This window comes from Myotis daubentonii, chromosome 6, assembly GCF_963259705.1.
Source record: "Myotis daubentonii chromosome 6, mMyoDau2.1, whole genome shotgun sequence".
In the NCBI taxonomy this organism is placed as follows: Eukaryota; Metazoa; Chordata; class Mammalia; order Chiroptera; family Vespertilionidae; genus Myotis; species Myotis daubentonii.
Window position 1 is genome coordinate 23,637,518 of NC_081845.1, and position 7,122 is coordinate 23,644,639.

Genomic DNA, 7,122 nt, shown 5'->3' on the forward strand with positions numbered 1-7,122 from the left:
ATCACTGGTCCTCCAACCTGGCACGTGCTTCTTCTAGAATATACTCACCCAAGCATAACATCCAAATATGTCTTCACTTAAACTGTAGTGGATTGATTTCTGTAAGAAGTGGTAAACATGAAATGAAGGGGACCAGAATATGCCACCCCAAAAATATACCACTTTGGCATAAAGATTATTTTGAGATGAAAACAATTGAGAAAAAGCAGACACCAGAAGAGCTCCTCCCTCCTTTTTTCTATCCAATAGTGGAGCATAAATTCCCCTGGTGAAGGTATTGCCTGCCTTCTCCTCTATCAGGAAGAGGATCACCAAACATGGAGACAGCACTTAAATAAGTCTTCATAAACAAGCCTTAATAAATAACCCTTAGCTACCATTAAATTTTTCCATATATTTACCTTAACATAATTTTGTCTAGTCACTTCTCCAGAATTTATTGCCTTTGTTAAAATGGTATATACTAGTAAGTCCTCTGAGCCTAACTGATTCTTTGTTTTAATTTCTTTTCTGTGGAATTCCTGTATAAATAAAATTAAAAATAAAAATTTTGTGTCTTTTCTCTTGCTAATCTGTTTTATTTTTCAGCTTAGTTTACATGTCCCAGGTTCAAATGCTGAGAAGGCAGAGGAAAAGTTTTTCCTCCTCTGCAGAAATAAGATGAAAAATATGTTCATCTAATTTTTGTTTCTCAGGCATGGATCAAATTCAAAACTTTTCATTTGCCATGATAACAGAGCTAACACAGGAATACAGGAAAGGAAAGAGGAAACAATGGCTTTGAGGTTTTCAAGAGCTAAAAATAGAAGTTGTGGATGACTTGTTCATGTTCTGGCTCCAGGGATTTTTCTGGCTCATGATGTCCCCTCCTCATTAAATGGCCATATCATCCAACTAGAAAGCTTCATCTTATAAAATATAAATTCATTTCTTTAGTGAGTTTAATACAAAACATTTGAATCAGTACTTTCCTAATTTTAAAGTCCTTCAAAGATGTCAGTTCATGCTCCTAATTTGACGTTTTTCTTATTAGATTGATTTATTGGTACTTTCTCTCTGAGGTTCCCAACTACAAAGCATTCTTTCCTGCCTCGGAGCCCAGGCACACAAGCTGAAGAGCATTACAGAAATTCTAGTGTTCGTTCTAGAGCTGTAAGGCAGTGGTGAGGCAGCCACTGCCCCTCAGTCACATAAGGGAGCCTAGGCCCCTGGAGTCACATTGCACGGATTCTGAACACAATATTCTTGACGAACAGGCTGGGTCAGGTCGCACCTGCTTGAGTGGTGGTCTGCGGCCCTGGCTTCATTCCCCACCACTTGGGCCATAGCTCCTGACCAAGAAACGAGCACCTGGCATCAGGTTTTCCCTTGTCTGGTAGCCAGGACACCTGGCTTCTGTATTCTTGCTTCTGGGATGAATGTGCCTACTTAGCAATCAGTAAAGGCTAGCATAATTATTACCACTTGGTTTCACGTTTGTTATTTCTTCAAGACACAGGCAGTACGTACAGTCATGGAGTGATTTCTATTTTTTATGAAATTCAGTACAGCAAACTTTTATTCAGTCTCTACTCTGTCAAAGGCACGGGTCTAGAATCTGTAGGGATAAAGAAAATGCTGACAAGCATCTAAGAGGGAAAACATTTCCAGACTTTAAGGAGCGTGCACTCTATGGAAAATTCTCAGAGCACTGCATCTGAAGGACAGAGGTGACTCTTACGTATGTTTCAAAATACATAAATCATTGAAAAAGAAAAAAACGGGACTAGGCCACTTTAAGATCCTTCAGAGCTTAAAATATAATGTTGCTTTCTGTATGGTTGACCTCTAAGGCAATCAAAATAAGACATAAAAAGCTACCGATTGCTGCTGAGGTTTAAATCATTTTTCCAAAATGGGTTTGCCTAGATAAAAGGCGGTGTTTTCTGCGGTGACGGGAAGGTGAATGGGAGGGAGCGTTGAACAGTCCCAAGGAATCACATGCATCTAGGTTTCTGCATTTATCCTGCCCTCTGCTTCCGAGAGCAGAGCAGCCAGCAGGCAGAAACTGCAGTGCTCCCCTCATCTTGCCACGGATGTTACATTCTTTCTATGAACAATAAGGTGCAAAGGTTCAGGGAGAGTGAGAGGTCTGACCTGAAGCAATTTTCCCACTACTTATCTTTTTTGACAGTTACCAGAAGTCAAGAGAAGGGATTTTCTTGTTTTATTAATTTCTAATCTTAAAGTTCAGGGGGTTAGTCTTTCTCAAGATTCGGATGCACTAAATTCATCCGGAGGAAAGGGTGCAGAGCATTTTCTGAGAACACTGTCCAGATATGAAGGCTCTCCTTTTATTCAGGATATCAGAGGAAGGGGCAGGAGGGCGGAGGAGAGTTCAGTCACCTCAGCTCAGAGCAGATGCTTCAGTAAGCGCTCGATATCGCTTCCACCCGCCACAGGGCAGTAGCCATCCTGGTGATGGAGCTCAGTCCGAGAGCAGAGCCCACGTCCCAGCCAGCGGCTATGGGACCCCATGCAGCTATAGATAGCCCCTCAGAACTGCCTTCAGTGACTTGTTACTACCAAGTGGGAGCGTGCACTCCTGGAAGATCCCTAAAGTGAATGCAAAAAGGGCTCCAGAAGCATGCCTTTGGCTGAACTTTAAACATCAGAGAAATAGTTGCAATGTCCCAGAAGAGAGAAATGTGCTGATCTTCCCATTTTAACCTATCTCACATGCTGTGATTTCTCAAGGCAGTTGCATGAAAATCTTATTTCTCCTCTTTAGAAATCGGTGGGCTCCTGCTGCTTATTTCCCGGTGGCAGACCTTGTGACCTGACATATGGACACCTTGATGAGCCGCTGTGGCTGGAGCATTTGACGCCGGCACAGAAATCTGCTCCCACACAGGCAATCGGCACCCGGTGCAGGGAGGGGCCCCACAGCTCCTGCTGCCACAGAAATCACTCAGAATCAGAGACTGCTCCCGCCACCCCACCCCAGCAGCCCAACCACCCCAAACAGGAGCACCTCGGAGCTTAGAGGCCTCCAGAAAAGGGGTTTCCACCATTCACTCTCTCTGAGCTTGAGACATTAAAATAAAGCACTTCCGTGAGCGTGTACTATGCCCAGAAAAGAGGTTTCTGGGAGGAGGGTGACTTATACAAGAAATACTGGTACTGCAATAAGAAATAAATAAATAAAGTACTGCTAGGTTCTCATATAAACTCAAACTGTATTTAAGAACCTGTTCCCCCCATATCTCGTCCACAGTGGAGACAGAGGCCAGCCACTTGTTATCTGTGGGAGGAAACTCGAGAATTTGCAGTTATTGTTCATTGTCCTCATACTACCTCTACCTCTCCCATGCTAGTTATACACAGTTCTGTATCTCCGAACCCCATTAGGAGCACTGTTCGCTGTAAGATCTATGACAAGTCAGTTGACCTCTTTGTGCCTCGGTTGTCCATTTGGGAGTGGGGGGCGGGGGAGGGGGAGCTACAGAGGGAGATCTCAAGATCCCTGGCAACTGTACCTGGTCAGGGTTCAATGGCTCCAGCAGTCCTTAATACTCAGAGAAGTGGTTGTTAATGCTTTGTGGAAATTGTTGAGCCACACCGGGATGGTAATTTTAAGATGAGGTTGGAGTATAATCAGATCTCTTTAATAAGATTGGACTGAGGAATGTGGATCAGGAATGCAATGCGGTGTGGGTGGGAAGCGTAATCAGAGTGCAGCGATGGCATAGCCTCGGCCCACAGACAAGATTAGGCAAATTCCCGACACTGGATGAATGATCAGCTGCCATAGGAAATATGACTCTTCCCTGAAGAGCTGCCTATCATCTGTTTGGCAGGAGCCTCGGAGTAGTGACGCCAATGGTTTGCTCGGTCCCTGGGTGAGTCAGCACTGACTGGGGTGCTGACAAGCGTGGGAACAGAGACTGACAAGGTGAAGGCTCGGGTCTGTTTGGCTGTTGATCGCTAGGACACATTCCAGAGGGCTTGCTGTAGACACCCATGAACAAAATGTCCTAAAACTAACCCTTGAGCCCTCACTTGCAAAGCCTGAAGTGAAGGGCCCTGGGACAACCTAGGGGTGGATCCGCCCACCCTGGATGGTGTCACGGGCAGCTGCAGGCACCGCCAAGAAAAGGACACCGGAAATTCCCAGGAGATAAGCAAGTGCGAAGCAAAGAAGGACCGCATCTTTGGCATTTTCTTTCAAAAGTCAGGGCTCAGGGTTAGGGGCGTATCCAATCTGATGAGAACTATCCTGGACAGGCCTCTCAGCCTCCCTGCGCAGTGGGGGAGGGTCCCTGGGTTGCCTCTGAGGAGCTCCGCTGAGCAGCGAGGCAGCTTCCCCAGGTTCTCTCCAATCCGCCGGGTCTCCCAGGCACCAGGTGATCTCAGAGCTTATAAAGCAACAGCGTCAGAGCACTGACGACCCGGAGTCCCCTTCCCAATTCTCACGCACGTGAAAAACTTCACTGGGAGAGTTTGTAAACACAAATGTTATTATGTATAAAAGGTTGTTCAAAACATACTAAAAAAAAAATAAACTCCCCCATCCTTAGTCCTATTTCTCTGAAGACCCACTTTTAAATAGTTCTGATTGTAGGTCTTCTACATCATAGCACTAATCCATATGTGTGTGCCTGTGTTTCTGGCCTTATCAGCTTCAAATAATAGTTTCCTACCATGAAAGGCGTGTGTGTTTATGCACTTCCCTACCTCTCAGCTATCTGCATTTCACCTTCCTGTTCTGAGGAGTTACAGTGACATTGTAACATCTCTAATTTTAAGGTGTCTAATGGTTACGGGCACAATTTTAATATGCATAAATTCTTATCATGAGCTTCTAACATTATCAACCAGCTCCCCATTCTGTACGATGAGGAAAGCAGCTCACGGCCTATAACCTTGGCCCCCCACCCTTTCCTCTTCCCCGCTTGTCTGCTGACTAATATCAACCAGGCTTGTAACCTTTCGCACTCTGTTCCGTAATGTTAAGTTCTTTTTCTGTACTTTGTCTATAGCTTGACTTTAAACATTGAAAACCAATAAGATACATTCATAATATATAAATAGGAATTGCAGAATCAAGACCCATAAAGATGGAAATGTGATTTTTGTTACCAAAAATATGCATTCAAAAAATGCTTGAAAAACGGGTTCCCTTTACTTCCACTCCTGTTTTTCTAAGTCATGTCACATTTCATTTTGCTTCATCTTATCATGACTTCAAAATAGTTTTTTCTTTCCTTTATTGTAATGGATAGAATAAACATACATGTACCTTTTTACATATCTTTCAGATTATTAAACGTATTTTTTCAATCAATGTTTTTTAATCACCACCTCCTGTCTTCCCTGTTCTAATTTGGGCCAATTGTTTCCTAGGCCTGTTTTACAGCTAACAACTTGAAATTTCTTTTCACTTTATTTCTGAGGCAGTTTTTTTTCTGTTTATTAGATTATTTTTCCTGCATCCCTAAGTCATACCAGGGAGAGTAAATAGGAGAAACTTTCTGGGTCATTAGATACCTTACTTTGCATTCATTCTTAAGTAACAGGTTGCTGGCTATAAATTTAGGTTCAAAATAATTTTCTCTGAGAATTTTAAAGTCTTGCTCCACTGTTTTCTAACACCAATACTATTAATGCAAAGAGTGATGACACTTTTTTTCAGGTATTCTGTTAATTCTCTCCACAAGCTTTATACTAGGATGTTTTTATTTTCCAACAGAATAGTTCTTGGCACATGGTGAATATTTTCCATCTGAAAATATTTTCTTAGTTCAGGTAAATTATCTTTTCTTATTTACTTGATTCTTCATCTCTGTTCTGTCATCTTGGATTAATAGCTTTCTATATCTATCCTCCATCTCAACTTCTTTCTGATAATTTTCCTTCCTGTCATTCTCTAAGTTCTGAGCTATTTTCTCAATTTGATCTTCTCTATTACTTATTTAGTTTTCAGCCTTATCAATGATTCAAGTCTATTGATTTTTAAAAATCATTTGGAGAACCAATGTTCAATATTTCAAGGGCTCTTTCATGTTCCTTCTTGCTCCTTTCTTAGTAGTCTACTCTTCTATATGGACACATCGTCCCCTCAAATCTCTGAGGAGTAAGTAATTCAGGGTTCGATTCCGGTCAAGGGCACGTCCCTTGGTTGCAGGCTCTTCCCTGGCCCGGGCCCTGGTCAGGGCTTGTGCAGGAGGCAACCAGTTGATGTGTTTCTCTCACTTGATTCTCTCTGTCTTTCCCTCTCTCTTCCGCTCTCCCTAAAAATCAATGAAAAAATATCCTTGAATGAGGATTAACAAAAAAAACAAAAAAAAAAAAAAGAAAAGAAAAGAATGAAGATGAAGATTCTTAGAGACTGGAGCTGCTGAAATTCCTCCAACCTATACTCAGAATTGGCCTTAGTTAATGAATCAAGGTCAAGAAGTCTCAGCCAGGGAAAATGGGAGGTGGGGAAAGGCAGGGGGAAGGAAGATAGACCTTAGGAACCAGGTATGATCTGACCCCATCACTTGACTTCAAGGGGATTTATATTTTTCAGCATTTGTGAATGAGCCAACATATCCAAAACCTATGCAAAATTATAAAGTTCAATGTGTCCCCCCTACCTGCTCCCCTATATACCATCCAATAAATATCCCAGAGCTCCAAGAAGACCCGGTTCCATCCCCAAAACTTGTTTTGAGCACCTCCTATGCGCCAGGCACTGTGCTGTGAAAGGAGACTTCAGAGGGGATGAACACCTGCTTGGCCATCAGTGATTCCTGTCCTGTCGGGAAGTCGGACTGTTTCAGGCAGTATGGAAAGGACTGTGCTGGAGGTGAAGAGGGAAGAGACAAAGCAGGAGGAGACAAGGAAGGGAGACACACCATGATGTTCTATGAACTATAGTACTTGGCTGCTTCTGGAACACAATTCAAGGCAAGTGTTAAGTGCTCAGAGAGCATGGCATTGGAGTCAGAGCCCTGGCGTTGGAGTCAGACCTACCTCTGCTCATACCTTTTGTGTAATCTTGAGCATGCTATTTTAAGCTCTATAAACCTCACAGCACAGTGCCTGGCACATAGAAGGTGCTCAAAACAAGTTTCTCCTTGATCACCAGAGGGTCTA